We start from the raw sequence: 20,659 nt of genomic DNA, 5'->3' as shown, positions 1-20,659 counted from the left end.
TACCAGTAGAACGCATTGGTGCATTACCTCATCTGTAATTGCCACTGGTCAGTTTTACAGGATAGATTTTAAATGTAGGCTGTTACCAGATGTGCCACAGTGCCCAACATTCCTACACAGGACCCTAACACTTACAGCTGAATTACCACACCTACCTGTCCAATACAAAGTAAACATAGTCACCTTGAGTGGTGGGTACCCTGGATGGCAGATGCATAGACAAGTAAATGTGTGGTTGCTGACAATGTGACAGCTCAGTTGTAAACAGGTGATTAACATGTCGAGAGAGGGATTTGGACGCAGGATGGAATCCCTAGGCCACCATACAATTTTCACTGTGCACTCATGGGAAGACCATGAGACACAAGCATATGACACAAAAAGTAAAGGAGTAACTAAAAAGGTTTATTAATAATGAAATTAAACCAAGAAAATCAAGAAACCCTATCCTAACCGAAACTAACCTATTCTAACCATACATAAACAACAACTAAACCTAACTACCCTATGCTAAAATTACCTTAAACATTTAATACTACATTCTAAACATTGGGCCCCCACACCCCTTATGTTACGTGGCACATGCAGGACAACATATACTTATACTACACATATAGTAACTATATCTAAACAAATATATATTTTGTGTATTTTTTTTTAAAGCACATATATGCCACAACATGACCCCCCACCCACCCACAAATTAACATGTAAAATGTAAAAAAAAAAAAAAAAAACCCAAATCCACTTATCCTATCTAAACTACATACCTACACTAACCTAACACTAACCCCCTAAAACCCACTATAAAACATGAATGAAAATGAGGAGGGAGGGGACAGAACTGGGAGGTCAGAGTTCCAAAGACACTAATAGTTTTACCTTCTTGAGGGTTTTCTTGATGTATTTCAGTCTCATTGTATTGCCTGCCACCTCCTTCTCTAAACTGTCCAACCATTGCAATACAAGTGAGACGTCCCTCTGTACATCCTGCAGGATTTTAGGGTCCATTGCAGCAGGTGGTGTCGGCTGATGTACCAAGGTTGAAGCTGTTGCAGCTGTGGGTGTTGTCTTTGTGGCAGCTGTGCACCCCGGGACTGCGGTGGAGCTGGGTCTCTTCTGTGTGGCCACTGCCAGTGTGGGGCCCCCTTGTGTGAATGCCCGCCAATCCCCAGTTGATCTCTCAGCACGATAGCGGCGAGCCATTCTCCCGAACCCAGATTCCACTGCTAGGATATGGCGGTAGTGGACTGCCCTCTTTTAGAACGCAGGCAGTTCCTCATTGGTCATGTTGGCAGCTGATAAATGGAGACAGGCAACCATCAGTGTCAGCATTGTGTGGAGTATGTACAGATTATTGGCTTACATTCTGCATCTAATTACACATGCACTCCAACTCACATTCCAGAAAAGACAATGGCCCTGATAAATGTAACGACAACACTGCCTTACCTTCATTTCATTGACACCAAAATGACGCAGAAGAAGATTATGAACAACTGGAGGTGTGCATTGCTTTTGCGTAATATGTAATAATGCAAAGGCAGCGTAAACTTCACATAGATCAGGCCCAAACGTCCTCATCAACTGTGTCAATTTTCAACCATACATCAGCAGTAACTTGAACATATTATTAGGAAGATGGGATGCTGTTGGTAACCATAAGGGGTCAGTGCTGATAGGTACACATGCAAGCCTGATCAATATGACTGCCACCTACACTGTGAGCATCACATCTACCTACAAATTTGGTATTCCTCTCCCCCTGTGCCTAAGGGGGGATGGCCATGCAATCCATCATCTCCACCATCCTGGTCATGGTCCTAGGCATGCCATCTTCTAAGGCATGCCCACTCATACATGGAGTCATGGAGTGGACCATATGTTAGGAGGCTGATCTCCATTGGCCTATCACATCTACATTCATGTGTGTAGGAGGCTGACCTGGCTTATAGTGGGTACCTTGTGGTACTTACACCTTGTGCCAGGTCCAGATATCCCTTATTAGTAGATTAGAAGTGTTCTAGCAGCTTAGGCTGATAGAGGTATCTATAGCAGAGCAGCATCCGCTGAACTAGGAGACATGCAAAGCTTCTACTATACCACTTATATCATATAGCACTATATCATAAGAAAACACAATACTCAGAGTTACTAAAAATAAAGGTACTTTATTTTAGTGACAATATGCCAAAAGTATCTCAGAGGATATACTCCCTTAGGAGGTAAGTAAAATACACAAATATACACACAAACCAAAATCAGGTAAGTAAAACACTTAGAAAAGTAGTGCAAACATTGTAGAACACAATAGAATGCAATAGTAGACAATAGGCCTAGGGGCAACACAAACCATATACTCCAAAAGTGGAATGCGAACCACAAATGGACCCCAGGCCTAATGTAGTGTGTATAGGGTTGCTGGGAGTGTAAGAAAACACTAAGGTTGTCCAAGATACCCCACCCCAAGACCCTGAAAAGTAGGAGTAAAGTTACCCTACTACCCCAGGAAGAGAGTAAAGTCGAGATAGGGGATTCTGCAAAGACAACAACTGACTGCAAAGCACTGAAGACGGATTCCTGGACCTGAGGGCCTGCAAAGGAAGGGGACCAAATCCAAGAGTCATGCAAGTGTCCAGGGGGGGCAGGAGTCCACTAAACCCTGGATGAAGATGCAAAAGGGCTGCCTCTGGGTGGAAGAAGCCAAAGATTCTGCAACAACGGAAGGTGCCAGGAACTTCTCCTTTGGTCAGAAGATGTCCCACGGCGTGCTGGAGGATGCAGAGTTGTTTCCATGCAGAAAGACCGCAAACAAGCCTTGCTAGCTGCAAGAGTCACGGTTGAAGGTTTTGGATGCTGCCAGAGCCCAGGAAGGACCAAGAGGGCGCCCCTTGGAGGAGGAGACAGAGGGGGCGCTCAGCAACACAGAGAGCCCACGCAGAGGCAGGCAGCACCCGCTGAAGCACCTGAACAGGTGTTCAGAAGATCTGAGCACTGCGGTTGTCTCAGCACAACAAAAGAAGGTCCCACAAGGTCGGAGTCCAACTCAGCAAGTTGGGCAATGCAGGACGGAGTGGTGAGGACCTGGGCTGTGCCGTGCACAAAGGAAATCTTGCAAAAGTGCACAGAAGCCATAACAGCTGCAGTTCATGCAGTACACAGGATTACTGTCTGGCATGGGGAGGCAAGGACTTACCTCCACCAAATTTGGACAGAAGGGCCACTGGACTGTCAGGGACACTTGGATCCAGCTCCTGTGTTCTAGGCACCACGCTCGTCAAGATGAGAGGGGACATAAAGGACCACTGATGCAGAAGTTTGGTGCCTGCATTGGCAGGGGGAAGATTCCATTGACCCACAGGAGATTTCTTCTTGGCTCGCAGTGCAGGGTGAAAGCAGACAGCCCTCGGTGCATGCACCAACAGCAAATAGTCGAGAAAGCCGGCAGTGCTACAATGTTGCTGGTAGTCTTGCTACTTTGATGCAGTTTTGCAGGTGTCCTGGAGCAGTCAGCGGTCGATCCTTGGCAGAAGTCGAAGAGAGAAGTGCAGAGGAACTCTGGTGAGCTCTTGCATTCGTTATCTGATGAGAAACCCACAGGAGAGACCCTAAATAGCCCTTAGTGGAGGATTGGCTACCTAACCAGTTAAGAGCCTATCAGGAGGGGTCTCTGACGTCACCTGCTGGCAATGGCCACTCAGAGGTCTCCATTGTGCCCTCACACCTCTGCATTCAAGATGGCAGAGGTCTGGGACACACTGGAGGAGCTCTGGGCACCCACCCGAGGGGTGGTGAAGGACAGGGGAGTCGTCACTCCCTTTTCCTTCGTCCAGTTTGGCGTCAGAGCAGGGGCTGGGGGATCCCTGAACCGGTGTAGACTGGCTTATGCAAGGAGGGCACCATCTGTGCCCTTCAAAGCATTTCCAGAGGCTGGGGGAGGCTACTCCTCCCCGGCCCTTAACACCTATTTCCAAAGGGAGAGAGTGTAACACCCTCTCTCAGAGGAAATCCTTTGTTCTGCCTTCCTAGGACTGGGCTGCCCAGACCTCAGGAGGGCAGAAACCTATCTGAGGGTTGGCAGCAGCGGTAGCTGCAGAGAAAACCCCAGAGAGCTAGTTTGGCAGTAACCGGGGTGCATGCTGGAGCCCCAGGGATGCATGGAATTGTGACAATTACATGATCCTGGACATGTTACATGGCCATGATTGGAGTTACCATTGTGAAGCTACACATAGGTATTGACCTATATGTAGTTCACGCATGTAATGGTGTCCCCGAACTCAAAGTCCGGGGAATTTGCCCTGAACAATGTGGGGGCACCTCGGCTAGTGCCAGGGTGCCCACACACTAAGTAACTTTGCACATAACCTTCACTAAGTGAGGGTTAGACATATAGGTGACTTATAAGTTGCTTAAGTGCAGTGTAAAATGGCTGTGAAATAACGTGGACATTATTTCACTCAGGCTACAGTGGCAGTCCTGTGTAAGAATTATCTGAGCTCCCTATGGGTGGCAAAAGAAATGCTGCAGCCCATAGGGATCTCCTGGAACCCCAATACCCTGGGTACCTAGGTACCATATAATAGGGAATTATAAGGGTGTTCCAGTGTGCCAATCCGAATTGGTAAAATTAGTCACTAGCCTGCAGTGACAATTTTAAAAGCAGAGAGAGCATAAACACTGAAGTTCTAGTTAGCAGAGCCTCAGTGATACAGTTAGGCACCACACAGGGAACACATATAGGCCACAAACCTATGAGCACTGGCGTCCTGGCTAGCAGGATCCCAGTGACACATATCAAACACACTGACAACATAGGGTTTCCACTATGAGCACTGGGGCCCTGGCTAGCAGGACCCCAGTGAGACAGTAAAAACACTCGGACATATACTCACAAACAGGCCAAAAGTAGGGGTAACAAGGCTAGAAAGAGGCTACCTTCTTACAATGTGTCCAAGTGCAGACACCCATCAATACTTGATCTGCCAATACTATTCCTTACACACTCATCTCCATACCAGCACACGTTTGACCGTGACCTGCATGCAAGCCAATTACATTCCACACAAGTGTTGAGGACATGGAGTGCAAAATACGGAGCGCCATGCTGGGGGACAATTGCCAGCCCAGTCCTCCATATTCATGACAATACAGGGATGCACCAAATTGGGTTCAAAATGGTGCATCCCTGTGTTGTGAGAATGAAGGAGTGCCCCACTGCCAATATTCTCACAGCGTTGCACTTCTTAGTCACATATGGCCCTACATGTGGCTGGTCATCTCCTTGTTTACACAAGATGTGACCCTCTGGTGGTGCATGGGGATCCTTTCAATGGGTCACAATGTCACCATCCAACCTACTTTTATATCTGATCATTTGACAGCATATCACATCTAGCACTATGCAACACACATGATTCACTCACACCAAACCCTGCATTACTTCACATGACACAAATTATCACACTTACTGGATACATCTGGGTCCTCAAGTCGCCCCACTTCACTGATCATGTAGGGGGCAGGTCCATCTGTAAGATATGATTGGAAAACCATGCTTAGTGTCATATCACAGTCACTACTAGTGGACAACAAATTTCAGTGTGTAATATTTAAGAGGAGTGAGCTAGTTATCCTAGTGTAAAGCAGTGCAACAAACACACAACTACGAACACACAATAACACAGACACTCAGGTGAGTGAGTGAGAGACACACATCTGTACACTTACACTGGGCCAGAGACTCATGTAATGCTACACCCTGCAACAACCATATGTGGGCAATTTATAGAAGATGGAAGTCCATGGTATAAGGGGGAGTTCTGTAACAAATACATGACACTGCCCTGGTGCTTTGCAAGACATTTGACTCAGGTACTCAAGCGTGTCCTGCAAGGCACCCAGAGGCACTTTGTGATAGACATGTGGCTCAATTATAAGTCTGCAATGATCATGCGTTTACATCGCCCCGTAAGGCGGGTAAGCCCCCTTTACTGACAAGATGGCAGGGGCAGGCATCATGTGCATGAGATGATAACAGCAATGCTATACATGCATTTCCCAACTTTGTTGACACAATCAGGGAAATATGGTAGGCTGGTTGTGTCTTGGCGTATCATACATGACACTATGCCGGGGCACAGGTGTCACCATGACCCCTGAAATGTGTGACTTAGTGATGGTTGTGCATGTAGGAGGCTGGCCTGGTTTGTAGTGGGTACCTAAGGTACTTACACCTTATACCAGGTCCAGTTATCCCTTATTAGTAAAATGTAGGCAGTGTTCTAGCAACTTAGACTGTCTAGAGGTAGCTGTAGCAAAGCAGCTTAGGCTGAACTAGGAGGCATGCAAAGCTCCTGCAATACCACTTTAGTTACACAGTACTTATACACAAAAAAGACCAAACTCAGTGTTACCAAAAATAAAGGTACTTTAATTTCGTGACACAAGGCCAAAAATATCCTAGAGGCAATACTCCTTCTGGAGGTAAGTATTTTACACAATATATACACTAGTAACCAAATTCAGGTAAGTACACAGTGAGAAAATAGTGCAAACAGTACAAAATACAATAGATTGAAATAGGCCTAGGGGCAACACAAACCATATACTAAAATAGTGGAATGTGAATAACGAGTTCCCCCCTAGGCAAGTGTAGTTAGTAGAGGGAGCTCAAGGTGCTGCAGAAGACATGGGGCACAGGAGTACTGTCGCAGCATGGGGAGGCAAGCTCTTACTGCCATCAAATTTGGACAGCTGGACCATTGGACAGTCTGGGTAACTTCAGTCCACCACCCGTGTTCCAGGGATCACGGTCTTTGCCAGGAGAGGAGTCCCTCTGAAGCAGGGAAGTGACTCCATCACTCCAGAGGAGATTCCTTTGGTTCTTCTGGTGCAGGATGAAGACAGGAGGTCCTCAGAGCATGCACACTTTGGAAACTGTTGCAAATGCTGGCTGGAGCAGAAGTTGCAGGAAACAGTAGCGTTCCTGGATACTTTGTTACAGTTACAGCAGTTCCTGGAGCAGTCTGCGGTTGAACCAACAGTCAGAAGCTGAAGCAGAGGATGCAGAGGATTCCTGGAGGAGTTTTGCAAGCTGAATCTGAGGAAACACCCAGAGGAGAGACCCTAAATAGTCCTGAAAGGGGGATTGCCTACCTACCCAGGTATGCACCTATCAGGATGGGTCTCTGACGTCACCTGCTGGCACTGGTCACTCAGAGGTCTCCAGAGTGTCCTCACACCTTGGAATCCAAGATGGCTAACGCCAGGGACACACTGGAGGAGCTCTGGGCACCTCCCCTGGGGTGGTGATGGACAAGGGATTGGTCACTCCCCTTTCCTTTTTTCCAGTTTCGCACCAAAGCAGGGAGTGGGGGTCCATGAACCTGTGTAGACTGGCTCATGCAAGAAGGGCACCATCTGTGCCCTTCAAAGCATTTCCAGAGGATCTGGGAGGCTACCCCTCCCATGCCTGTAACACCTATTTCCAAAGGGAGAGGGTGCAAAACCCCTCTCCCAAAGAAAATCCTTTGTTTTGCCTTTCTGGGCTCGAGCTGCTTCAGCAACAGAAGAGCAGAAATCTGTCTGTGAGGTGGCAGCAGCTGGGGCTGCCTGGAAAACCTCAGAAAGCTGCAATGGTAGTTCTGGGGGTCGTCTAAGGAGCCCTCAGAGTGCATGGAATCATACAACCAATGCTCGCAAAAGCCTTGGGGTATGATTCCAACATTTTTTATACCAAACATGGCCATATTCTGAGTTACCATTGTAAAGCTGGACATAGGTAGTGACCTATGTGCAGTGCACACGTAAAATGGCATCCCTGCACTCACGAAGTTTGGAAAAATGGTCCTGGAGGTCGTGGGGGCAACTCTGCTAGTGCAGGGGTGCCCTCACACACAGGTACTCTGCACCCTGCCTTCAGGGCTGGAAGGCCTACCATAGGGGTGACTTATAAGTGACCCGGTGCAGTGTGAATGGCAGTGAAAGGGTGCATGCACCATTTCACACAGGCTGCAGTGGCAGTCCTGTAGAAGCCTTTGCATGGGCTCCCTATGGGTGGCAAAAGAAATGCTGCAGCCCATAGGGATCCCCTGGAACCCCAATGCCCTGGGTACCTGGGTATGCTACAGACTTATAAGGGGGGACCAGTATGCCAATTTTGGGTGAAATACTGGGTTACCAGTTTGCAGTGACAGAATTTAGAGGAGAGAGCGCATAATCACTGCAGTCCTGATTAGCAGGATCCCAGTGGACACAGTCAAACACACTGACATCAGGCAGAAATTGGGGGTAGCATGCCAAAAAGAGGGTACTTTCCTACACAACGCCCCCGTCCAAACGAGGGACAATAAGGCTAACCTTGCCCAGATGAGTCTTCATTGTCTAAGAGAAAATATCTGGAGAGTCCATCTGCATTGGAGTGGTTACTCCTACGTCTCTGTTCCACTGTAAAGTCCATCCCCTGTAGGGAAATGGACCACCTCAACAATTTAGGGTTTTCACGTTCATTTGTTTTAACCATAAGAGAGGTTTGTGGTCTATTTGAGCAGTGAAGTGAGTCCCAAAGAGGTATGGTCTCAACTTCTTCAAGGCCCAGACCACAACAAAGGCCTCCCTTTTTATGGTAGACAAACGCTTTTCTCTAGGGGGTCAACCTTCTGCTGATAAAAGCAACAGGTTGATCCTGGCCCTCTGAATTTAGTTGTGATAGCATAGCCCCAACCCCTACTTCTGAAGCATCAGTTTGGACAATAAACTTTTTGAGTAGTTTGGGCTTTTTAGGACAGGTGCAGTACTCATAGCCTGCTTTAGCTCCTCAAAAGCTTTCTGACAGCTAGCTGTCCACAAAACCTTTTTAGGCATCTTCTTTGAGGTGAGGTCATTAAGAGGGGCAACACTGGAACCATAGTTCTTAATGAACCTCCTGTAATATCCAGTGAGGCCAAGAAAGGTTCTGACCTGGGTCTAGGTTGTAGGGGGAGCCCAGTCTAAAATAGTCTGTATCTTCACCTGTAGTAGTTCAATCTGTTTTCCACCTACCAGGTGTCCCAGATAAACCACCTTCCCCTGCCCTATCTGGCACGTTGAAGCCTTGATAGTGAGGCCTGCCTTTTGCAGGGCAGTCAAACCTTCCAGAGGTGGACCAGGTGGTCATCTCAGGGGGAGCTGAAGACAGCAATATCATCAAGATATGCTGCACTAAAAGCTTCCAGACCTTGGGGGACTGTATTTACCAATCTCTGAAAAGTGGCAGGTGCATTCTTCAAACCAAAGGGCATACAGTAGATTGATAATGCCCTCCAGTGGTAGAGAAAGCTGTTTTGGGGTTTGCATCTTCTACTAGTTTGATTGGCCAATACCCTGCAGTCAAATCAAAAGTGCTGAGATACTCAGCAGACGCCAGTGTATCAATACGCTCACCTGCCCTGGTAATAGGGTGAGCATCAGTCTTTCCGGCTGTATTGAGCTCTCTGTAATCTACACAAAACCTCATCTCCTTTTTTTTCATTTTGAGAATGAGGCTTGGGTACAACCAACACTGGGCTGGCCCAGGGGCTATCAGTGTGCTCAAACACTCCTAAGTCAAGCATTTTCTGAACCTCAGATTTAATACTGTCTCTGACATGGTCAGGCTGTCTTTAAATCTTACTTTTGACAGGCAAACTGTCTCCAGTATTTATGGTGTGCTCACACCAAGTAGTCAGACCAGGTATCAGAGAAAAGAGTTCTGAAAATTGACCCAAGAGGAACCTGCAATACTCCTCCCAGTGAGCCATCAGCTGCAGTGTTGAAGAAGAGATCAGGGAGAGGGTCACTCACCTTCCCATCCCTCATCAGTGGCCATGAGCACGGTTAAATCAGCCCTGTCATAGTAGGGCTTTAGGTGGTTCACATGTAGTACTCTAAGAGGACTTCTGGGAGTGCCTAGGTCCACTAAATAAGTGACTTCACCCTTTTTCTGTGCTGTTATGTATGGTCCATTCCATTTTTCCTGGAGTGCTCTGGGTGCCGAGGCTTCAGTACCTACACCTTCTGTTCTGGTTGGTACACAGTCAGGACAGCCTTCTGGTCATGCCATTGTTTCTGTAACTCCTGGCTTGCCTGAAGGTTTTTAGTGGCCTTTTTCATGTACTCAGCCGTTCTAGATCTTAAGCCAAGCACATAGTCCAGTATATCTTGTTTAGGGGGCTTCAAGGGTTGCTCCCACTCCTCTTTCACAAGAGCTAATGGACCCCTAGCAGGGTGTAGGAAAGTACCATTTTGCCTGGCATGTTACCCCCATTTTTAATTTTGTGTCAGTTTGTTTTTGCCTGTCTCACTGGGATCCTGCTAACCAGGACCCCAGTGCTCATAGTTGTGGCCTGAATGTGCATTACCTGTATAGTGCCTAACTGTGTCAATGAGGCTCTGCTAATCAGAACCCCAGTGCTTATGCTCTCTCTGCCTTTAAAATTGTAACTGCAGGCTAGTGACCAATTCTAATTGGCACACTGGAACACCCTAATAATTCCCTAGTATATGGTACCTAGGTACCCAGGGTATTGGGGTTTCAGGAGATCCCTATGGGCTGCAGCATTTCTTTTGCCAGCCATAGGGAGCTCAGACAATTCTTACACAGGACTGCCACTGCAGCCTGAGTGAAATAACGTCCACATTATTTCACAGCCATTTTACACTGCACTTAAGTAACTTATAAGTCAACTATATGTCTAACCCTCACTTGGTGAAGGGTAGGTACAAAGTTACTAAGCGTGAGGGCACCCTGGCACTAGCCAAGGTGCCCCCACATAGTTCAGGGCAATTTCCCCGGTCTTTGTGAGTGCGGGGACACCATTAACACATGTGCACTACTTATAGGTCAATACCTATATGTAACTTCACAATAGCACATCCAAATATGGCCATGTAACATGTCTAAGATCATGGAATTGGCCCCCCATGACAAATCTGGTATTGGGGTGCCAACCCCATGCATCCCCGGAGCACCAGCATGGACCCGAGTACTGCCAAACCAGCTCTCAGGGGTTTTCACTGCAGCTACCGCTGCTGCCAACCCACAGATAGGCTTCTGCCCTCCTGGGGTCTGGGCAGCCCAGTCCCAGTGTCGCATCGGCTCTCATTATCCTAATGAGACTACTGGATTTTGAGCAACAAGATCGGCCATGGTGGGGGGGACTGAGTCTAACCCACGGTGAATGACACTTGTCACTCGAAATACGGGTTTTGCTCCGGCTAACTAGCAGTGCCTCATCTCTCCCAAATGGAAGAGACAATTGGGCAGCTGAGCGCATGACAGCTTAGTACTTCTCAGGGAAGTCGTGGTCACTCAGGTCACAACCGGTTCTCTCATACACAGTACGGTCTCTTATAAAAATGACAAAGGCAGTTTAAGTTTTAAAGATTGGTTTAATAAAACAACTGCATTTTGGATAGCAAAGCGTGAGCTGCAATAACCAGAAAATATACAACACAGTAAGATTGAAATAGTAACGATGAGAGTGAAGCATAAGAATAAGGCTATCATAGTGCCACTAGATTATTTTCTCTCTAAGTTATATTTCGAGCACAGCATGTTAAGCTCTAAGCCTGCCTTTCAGGTTCCCCCGGGAGGACATCAACCCTCATACCTGAGCAAAGGCCTGTAATCTGCATCAGCAGCTGCAGCAGGGCATTCAGCATCTAGTTGTGGGTCCCTGGCTGGAATCTCCCTCTTGACGTGTACTAGGACTAAGAAGTGTTTTTATAAACAACACGCAGATGTTCTAAGAAAATGTCCCTACTTAAGGATGTGTATTTTCTACGAATACTGGAGTCTAAACTTCTACCACGTTTACTGGCAATGTAACAGACTGTAGCCTTGCTTAAAGCACAGGGCGATCAAGAATGCATTATTTGAGAACACAGTGCTGAACTAAGCTAAACAGTGTGATAGAAGAAAATAAAACAAGACCGTAAAACTGGTTATTGTAAAATAACAGTGCAAAGCTGAATAAAATACATCTAGGGCAAAGTGCGCAGCGGCCTAGTATGTTAAACCAACATGCATGGGGCTATATTTAAAATGGCTACACTACACCAGGAAGGCAGAACAAAGACTTTCCTCTGAGAGGTGTTATACCCTCTCCCTTTGGAAATAGGTGTTAAGGGCTGGGGAGGAGTAGCCTCCCCCAGCCTCTGGAAATGCTTTGAAGGGCACAGATGGTGCCCTCCTTGCATAAAAAAATAAAAAGAGGGGAGGGACCAGGGAGGTTAAAGGTCCAGTGTACGGTCTCCGAAATTACCCAAATTAATCATAAACACATAAAGAGTACACTGTTCCTAAAAAACAAAAAGGTCTAGGGAACCTGGATGTTCAGGAGCAAAAGCCCTCACGCATCACACTGGATGACAGGCATCATCATCGGGAATTGCTCCACGTCAGGCCGGCACTGCAATGCCTGACGTGCTCCCAAGAAGGGAGCTGTCAGCCGTAATTGCTAATGTGATGACTTGTGGAAGGAAGCAAACCACCAGTCCAAAAACAGGAGAGCAAAAAAGGATAGTTTAAAATTGGTTACTCATTTCAAGCCTTCATCATAATTTTAATCAGAAAAGGGAAATGAAGACCAAGGTTAAAAACACAAAAGGAAAGTGAAAATTGAGTGCAATGCTCAACAACTTTCAAAATAAACTTAGAGGGTCCCAAAAAGTGTGGTACAATTACCAGAAGGTTGACATGTTTCGCGTCTAAAGGTCCAGATGGATCCGTTGACGCTTCTTCAGGACCAGAATATAGCTTCTCCAATTAACATTAGAAAAGAATAAAGCAATCACTTACATTTAGTCAATTGTTAAATGTCATCTAAAACGGTCGCCCTAGAAACCAAACACGAACACCAAAAATGAAAAAACCAAGGGGCATATTTATACTCTGTTTGCGCCGGATTTGCGTCGTTTTTTTTTACGCAAATCCGACGCAAAACTAACTCCATATTTATACTTTGGCGTTAGACGCGTCTAGCGTCAAAGTTCATGGAGTTTGCGTCATTTTTTAGCGTGGACACCTTCCTTGCGTTAATGATATGCAAGGGAGGCGTACCCTACTAAAAAATGACTCCGAGGCATGTGCGTCGTATTTATACTCCCGGGCAAAAATGACACCCGGGAGTGGGCGGGTCAAAAACAATGACGTCTACCCTCGTTAGCGTCATTTTTTTAACGCCTGCTCAGGGCAGGCGTTAAGGGACCTGTGGGTTCGGAAGGAGCCCAGAGGTGCCCTCCCATGCCCCCAGGGACACCCGCTGCCACCCTTGCCCACCCCAGGAGGACACCCAAGGATGGAGGGACCCATCCCAGCAAACTTAAGGTAAGTTCAGGTAGGTATTTTTTTTTTTGGGGTGGCATGGGGGGCCTGATTTGTGCCCCCCTACATGCCACTATGCCCAATGACCATGCCCAGGGGACATAAGTCCCCTGGGCATGGTCATTGGGCAAGGGGGCATGACTCCTGTCTTTGCTAAGACAGGAGTCATTTCAATGGGGGTTGGGAGTGAAAAAAAATGATGCAAATCGGGTTGAGGCGAAAGATTTGCCTCAGCCTGACTTGCCCCATTTTTTCACGCCCAAACTCCATTTTCCCCTACGCCGGCGCTGCCTGGTGTAAGTCATTGTTTTTGACGCACACCACTCCGCAGCACCGGCTAACGGCGGCTAACGTCATTGAATAAATACGGCGCCCGCATGGCGCTTCAGAATGGCGTTAGCCGGCGTTAAATGTTTTGACGCACAACTGCGTTGGCGCAGTTGTGCGTCGAAAAGTATAAATATGGGCCCAAATGTGCATGTAAATTCAATGGGTGATCACAATAACCAAATGAGCAGAAACATGCTTACCAACCCCTATTAGGAGAAATAGCTCCATAGGAAGGGTGAGCCAGAGGACTGCATAGATACTATAAACATTATAGGAAATAATGAAAAGGAAAAAAGTGAGAATCTCCAAATTACAGGAGCAAAATCAAAAGCAATCTAAAAATAAAGGTAGCAGTGGATGTCAAATAGGCTCCAAAGCTTGAAGTGACCAATCACAGCGAGTGGTCAAGGGTAATGGATCTACCCTTAGAAATACAGAGACAGTAGGGAGAAGAACATTACACGATCTCAAAGAAAGGAGAAAGTGTAAAAACCAAAAACAACAGAAGACGTATGGCACAGCATCTAGGATAGTATGTGTAGGAAGTTGGCTCTGTATGTGCTATTTCAAAGTAAGGAATAGCATGCACAGAGTCCAAGGGTTCCCCTTAGAGGTAAAATAGTGGTAAAAATAGATAATACTAATGCTCTATTTTGTGGTAGTGTGGTCGAGCAGTAGGCTTATCCAAGGAGTAGTGTTAAGCATTTGTTGTACATACACATAGACAATAAATGAGGTACACACACTCAGAGACAAATCCAGCCAATAGGTTTTTATATAGAAAAATATATTTTCTTAGTTTATTTTAAGAACCACAGGTTCAAATTCTACATGTAATATCTCATTCGAAAGGTATTGCAGGTAAGTACTTTAGGAACTTCAAATCATCAAAATTGCATGTATACTTTTCAAGTTATTCACAAATAGCTGTTTTAAAAGTGGACACAGTGCAATTTTCACAGTTCCTAGGGGAGGTAAGTATTTGTTAGGTTAACCAGGTAAGTAAGACACTTACAGGGCTTAGTTCTTGGTCCAAGGTAGCCCACCGTTGGGGGTTCAGAGCAACCCCAAAGTCACCACACCAGCAGCTCAGGGCCGGTCAGGTGCAGAGTTCAAAGTGGTGCCCAAAACACATAGGCTAGAATGGAGAGAAGGGGGTGCCCCGGTTCCGGTCTGCTTGCAGGTAAGTACCCGCGTCTTCGGAGGGCAGACCAGGGGGGTTTGGTAGGGCACCGGGGGGGACACAAGCCCACACAGAAATTTCACCCTCAGCAGCGCGGTGGCGGCCGGGTGCAGTGTAGAAACAAGCGTCGGGTTTGTAATGGAAGTCAATGGGAGATCTAGGGATCTCTTCAGCGCTGCAGGCAGGCAAGGGGGGGGGTTCCTCGGGGAAACCTCCACTTGGGCAAGGGAGAGGGACTCCTGGGGGTCACTCCTCCAGTGAAAGTCCGGTCCTTCAGGTCCTGGGGGCTGCGGGTGCAGGGTCTCTCCCAGGTGTCAGGACTTTGGATTCAAAGAGTCGCGGTCAGGGGAAGCCTCGGGATTCCCTCTGCAGGCGGCGCTGTAGGGGCTCAGGGGGGACAGGTTTTGGTACTCACAGTATCAGAGTAGTCCTGGGGTCCCTCCTGAGGTGTTGGATCTCCACCAGCCGAGTCGGGGTCGCCGGGTGCAGTGTTGCAAGTCTCACGCTTCTTGCGGGGAGCTTGCAGGGTTCTTTAAAGCTGCTGGAAACAAAGTTGCAGCTTTTCTTGGAGCAGGTCCGCTGTCCTCGGGAGTTTCTTGTCTTTTCGAAGCAGGGGCAGTCCTCAGAGGATGTCGAGGTCGCTGGTCCCTTTGGAAGGCGTCGCTGGAGCAGGATCTTTGGAAGGCAGGAGACAGGCCGGTGAGTTTCTGGAGCCAAGGCAGTTGTCGTCTTCTGGTCTTCCTCTGCAGGGGTTTTTCAGCTAGGCAGTCCTTCTTCTTGTAGTTGCAGGAATCTAATTTTCTAGGGTTCAGGGTAGCCCTTAAATACTAAATGTAAGGGTGTGTTTAGGTCTGGGGGGTTAGTAGCCAATGGCTACTAGCCCTGAGGGTGGGTACACCCTCTTTGTGCCTCCTCCCAAGGGGAGGGGGTCACAATCCTAACCCTATTGGGGGAATCCTCCATCTGCAAGATGGAGGATTTCTAAAAGTCAGAGTCACCTCAGCTCAGGACACCTTAGGGGCTGTCCTGACTGGCCAGTGACTCCTCCTTGTTGCTTTCTTTGTTCCCTCCAGCCTTGCCGCCAAAAGTGGGGGCCGTGGCCGGAGGGGGCGGGCAACTCCACTAAGCTGGAGTGCCCTGCTGGGCTGTGACAAAGGGGTGAGCCTTTGAGGCTCACCGCCAGGTGTTACAGCTCCTGCCTGGGGGAGGTGTTAGCATCTCCACCCAGTGCAGGCTTTGTTACTGGCCTCAGAGTGACAAAGGCACTCTCCCCATGGGGCCAGCAACATGTCTCTAGTGTGGCAGGCTGCTGGAACTAGTCAGCCTACACAGACAGTCGGTTAAGTTTCAGGGGGCACCTCTAAGGTGCCCTCTGTGGTGTATTTTACAATAAAATGTACACTGGCATCAGTGTGCATTTATTGTGCTGAGAAGTTTGATACCAAACTTCCCAGTTTTCAGTGTAGCCATTATGGTGCTGTGGAGTTCGTGTTTGACAGACTCCCAGACCATATACTCTTATGGCTACCCTGCACTTACAATGTCTAAGGTTTTGTTTAGACACTGTAGGGGTACCATGCTCATGCACTGGTACCCTCACCTATGGTATAGTGCACCCTGCCTTAGGGCTGTAAGGCCTGCTAGAGGGGTGACTGACCTATACTTGCATAGGCAGTGAGAGGCTGGCATGGCACCCTGAGGGGAGTGCCATGTCGACTTACTCGTTTTGTTCTCACTAGCACACACAAGCTGGCAAGCAGTGTGTCTGTGCTGAGTGAGAGGTCTCCAGGGTGGCATAAGACATGCTGCAGCCCTTAGAGACCTTCCTTGGCATCAGGGCCCTTGGTACTAGAAGTACCAGTTACAAGGGACTTATCTGGATGCCAGGGTCTGCCAATTGTGGATACAAAAGTACAGGTTAGGGAAAGAACACTGGTGCTGGGGCCTGGTTAGCAGGCCTCAGCACACTTTCAATTGTAAACATAGCATCAGCAAAGGCAAAAAGTCAGGGGGCAACCATGCCAAGGAGGCATTTCCTTACACAACCCCCCCCCAAACGAAAGAGGATGAGACTAACCTTTCCCAAGAGAGTCTTCATTTTCTAAGTGGAAGAACCTGGAAAGGCCATCTGCATTGGCATGGGCAGTCCCAGGTCTGTGTTCCACTATAAAGTCCATTCCCTGTAGGGAGATGGACCACCTCAACAGTTTAGGATTTTCACCTTTCATTTGCATCAGCCATTTGAGAGGTCTGTGGTCAGTTTGAACTAGGAAGTGAGTCCCAAAGAGGTATGGTCTCAGCTTCTTCAGGGACCAAACCACAGCAAAGGCCTCCCTCTCAATGGCACTCCAACGCTGCTCCCTGGGGAGTAACCTCCTGCTAATGAAAGCAACAGGCTGGTCAAGGCCATCATCATTTGTTTGGGACAAAACTGCCCCTATCCCATGTTCAGAGGCATCAGTCTGCACAATGAACTGCTTAGAATAATCTGGAGCTTTTAGAACTGGTGCTGAGCACATTGCTTGTTTCAGGGTGTCAAAGGCCTGTTGGCATTCCACAGTCCACTTCACTTTCTTGGGCATTTTCTTGGAGGTGAGTTCAGTGAGGGCTGTCACAATGGATCCATATCCCTTCACAAACCTCCTGTAATACCCAGTCAAGCCAAGGAATGCCCTGACTTGAGTCTGGGTTTTTGGAGCTACCCAGTCCAGAATAGTCTGGATCTTGGGTTGGAGTGGCTGAACTTGGCCTCCACCTACAAGGTGGCCCAAGTAAACCACAGTTCCCTGCCCTATCTGGCATTTGGATGCCTTGATAGAGAGGCCTGCAGATTGCAGAGCCTTCAAATCCTTCTTCAGGTGGACCAGGTGATCCTGCCAGGTGGAGCTAAAGACAGCAATATCATCAAGATAAGCTGTGCTAAAGGACTCCAAGCCAGCAAGGACTTGATTCACCAACCTTTGGAAGGTGGCAGGGGCATTCTTTAAACCAAAGGGCATAACAGTAAACTGATAATGCCCATCAGGTGTGGAGAATGCTGTTTTCTCTTTTGCTCCAGGTGCCATTTTTATTTGCCAGTACCCTGCTGTCAAGTCAAAGGTACTTAAGAATTTGGCAGCACCTAATTTATCTATGAGCTCATCAGCTCTTGGAATTGGATGAGCATCTGTCTTGGTGACAGAATTGAGCCCTCTGTAGTCCACACAAAACCTCATCTCTTTCTTTCCATCTTTGGTGTGAGGTTTGGGGACTAAGACCACTGGGCTAGCCCAGGGGCTGTCAGAGCGCTCAATTACTCCCAATTCCAGCATCTTGTGGACTTCCACCTTGATGCTTTCCTTAACATGGTCAGATTGTCTAAAGATTTTGTTTTTGACAGGCATGCTGTCTCCTGTGTCCACAGGTGTGTCTGACCAGGGGTTAAGGAGAAGAGTTCAGGAAACTGTTGTAGGACTCTCCTACAATCAGCTTGCTGTTGGCCAGAGAGGGTGTCTGAGTAGATCACTCCATCTACTGTGCCATCTTTTGGGTCTGATGACAGAAGATCAGGGAGAGGTTCACTCTCTGCCTCCTGATCCTCATCTGTTACCATCAACAGATTCACATCAGCCCTGTCATGGAAGAGCTTAAGGCGGTTCACATGGATCACCCTCTTGGGGCTCCTGCTTGTGCCCAGGTCCACCAGGTAGGTGACCTGACTCTTCCTTTCTAGCACTGAGTAAGGGCCACTCCATTTGTCCTGGAGTGCCCTGGGAGCCACAGGCTCCAGAACCCAGACTTTCTGCCCTGGTTGGAACTCAACCAGTGCAGCCTTTTGGTCATACCAAAACTTCTGGAGCTGTTGGCTGGCCTCAAGGTTTTTGGTTGCCTTTTCCATGTACTCTGCCATTCTAGAGCGAAGGCCAAGTACATAGTCCACTATGTCCTGTTTAGGCTCATGGAGAGGTCTCTCCCAGCCTTCTTTAACAAGGGCAAGTGGTCCCCTTACAGGATGACCAAACAGAAGTTCAAAGGGTGAGAATCCTACTCCCTTCTGTGGCACCTCTCTGTAAGCGAAAAGCAGACATGGCAAGAGGACATCCCATCTCCTTTTGAGTTTTTCTGGGAGCCCCATGATCATGCCTTTTAATGTCTTGTTGAATCTCTCAACCAAGCCATTAGTTTGTGGATGGTATGGTGTAGTGAATTTATAAGTCACTCCACACTCATTCCACATGTGCTTTAGGTATGCTGACATGAAGTTGGTACCTCTGTCAGACACCACCTCCTTAGGGAAACCCACTCTGGTAAAGATACCAATGAGGGCCTTGGCTACTGCAGGGGCAGTAGTCGACCTAAGGGGAATAGCTTCAGGATACCTGGTAGCATGATCCACTACTACCAGGATATACATATTTCCTGAGGCTGTGGGAGGTTCTAGTGGACCAACTATGTCCACACCCACTCTTTCAAAGGGAACCCCCACCACTGGAAGTGGAATGAGGGGGGCCTTTGGATGCCCACCTGTCTTACCACTGGCTTGACAGGTGGGGCAGGAGAGGCAAAACTCCTTAACCATGTTGGACATATTGGGCCAGTAGAAGTGGTTGACTAACCTCTCCCACGTCTTGGTTTGTCCCAAATGTCCAGCAAGGGGAATGTCATGGGCCAATGTTAGGATGAACTTCCTGAACAGCTGAGGCACTACCACTCTCCTAGTGGCACCAGGTTTGGGGTCTCTGGCCTCAGTGTACAGGAGTCCATCTTCCCAATAGACCCTATGTGTTCCATTTTTCTTGCCTTTGGACTCTTCAGCAGCTTGCTGCCTAAGGCCTTCAAGAGAGGGACAGGTTTCTTGTCCCTTACACAGCTCCTCCCTTGAGGGTCCCCCTGGGCCTAAGAGCTCAACCTGATAAGGTTCAAGCTCCAAAGGCTCAGTTCCCTCAGAGGGCAGAACTTCTTCCTGAGAAGAGAGGTTCCCTTTCTTTTGCTGTGTTGCAGTTGGTTTCCCAACTGACTTTCCTTTCCTCTTGGTAGGCTGGGCCATTCTTCCAGACTCCAGCTCTACTTGTTCACCCTGTGCCTTGCATTGTGCTCTTGTTTTCACACACACTAGTTCAGGGATACCCAGCATTGCTGCATGGGTTTTTAGTTCTACCTCAGCCCATGCTGAGGACTCCAGGTCATTTCCAAGCAGACAGTCCACTGGGATATTTGAGGAGACCACCACCTGTTTCAGGCCATTGACCCCTCCCCATTCTAAAGTAACCATTGCCATGGGATGTACTTTTTTCTGATTGTCAGCGTTGGTGACTGTGTAAGTTTTTCCAGTCAGGTATTGGCCAGGGGAAACCAGTTTCTCTGTCACCATGGTGACACTGGCACCTGTATCCCTCAGGCCCTCTATTCTAGTCCCATTAATTAAGAGTTGCTGTCTGTATTTTTGCATGTTAGGCGGCCAGACAGCTAGTGTGGCTAAATCCACCCCACCCTCAGAAACTAGAGTAGCTTCAGTGTGGACCCTGATTTGCTCTGGGCACACTGTTGATCCCACTTGGAGACTAGCCATACCAGTGTTACCTGGATGGGAGTTTGGAGTGGAACCTTTCTTGGGACAGGCCTTGTCTCCAGTTTGGTGTCCATGCTGTTTACAGCTATGACACCAGGCCTTTTTGGGATCAAAGTTTTTACCCTTGTACCCATTGTTTTGTGAAGAGGCTCTGGGCCCACCCTCCTGTGCAGGTTTTTGGGGGCCTGTAGAAGACTCTTTACTATTTTTAGTTTTGGTTGTCTCATCACCCTTCCCCTGGGGAGTCTTTGTG

General features: G+C 47.9%; 1 long non-coding RNA gene across 2 annotated transcripts in view; it reads right to left on the bottom strand.

Moving 5' to 3' along the window:
• Positions 1 to 419: 419 nt before the first annotated feature.
• Positions 420 to 20,659, bottom strand: part of LOC138297415 (uncharacterized) — a 179,928-nt gene continuing 159,688 nt past the window's right edge. The window contains exons 4-5 of one of the 2 annotated variants that reach the window (XR_011204090.1): positions 5,472 to 5,531; positions 420 to 1,298 (exon numbers count right to left, since the gene is read on the bottom strand). This is a non-coding gene — a long non-coding RNA (uncharacterized lncRNA). The remainder of the gene's footprint in view (positions 1,299 to 5,471; positions 5,532 to 20,659) is intronic. The other variant, XR_011204088.1, reaches the window with a different exon arrangement.

Source organism: Pleurodeles waltl, chromosome 5 (assembly GCF_031143425.1).
Source record: "Pleurodeles waltl isolate 20211129_DDA chromosome 5, aPleWal1.hap1.20221129, whole genome shotgun sequence".
Classification (NCBI taxonomy): Eukaryota; Metazoa; Chordata; class Amphibia; order Caudata; family Salamandridae; genus Pleurodeles; species Pleurodeles waltl.
This window is presented reverse-complemented; position numbering and strand designations above follow the sequence as displayed.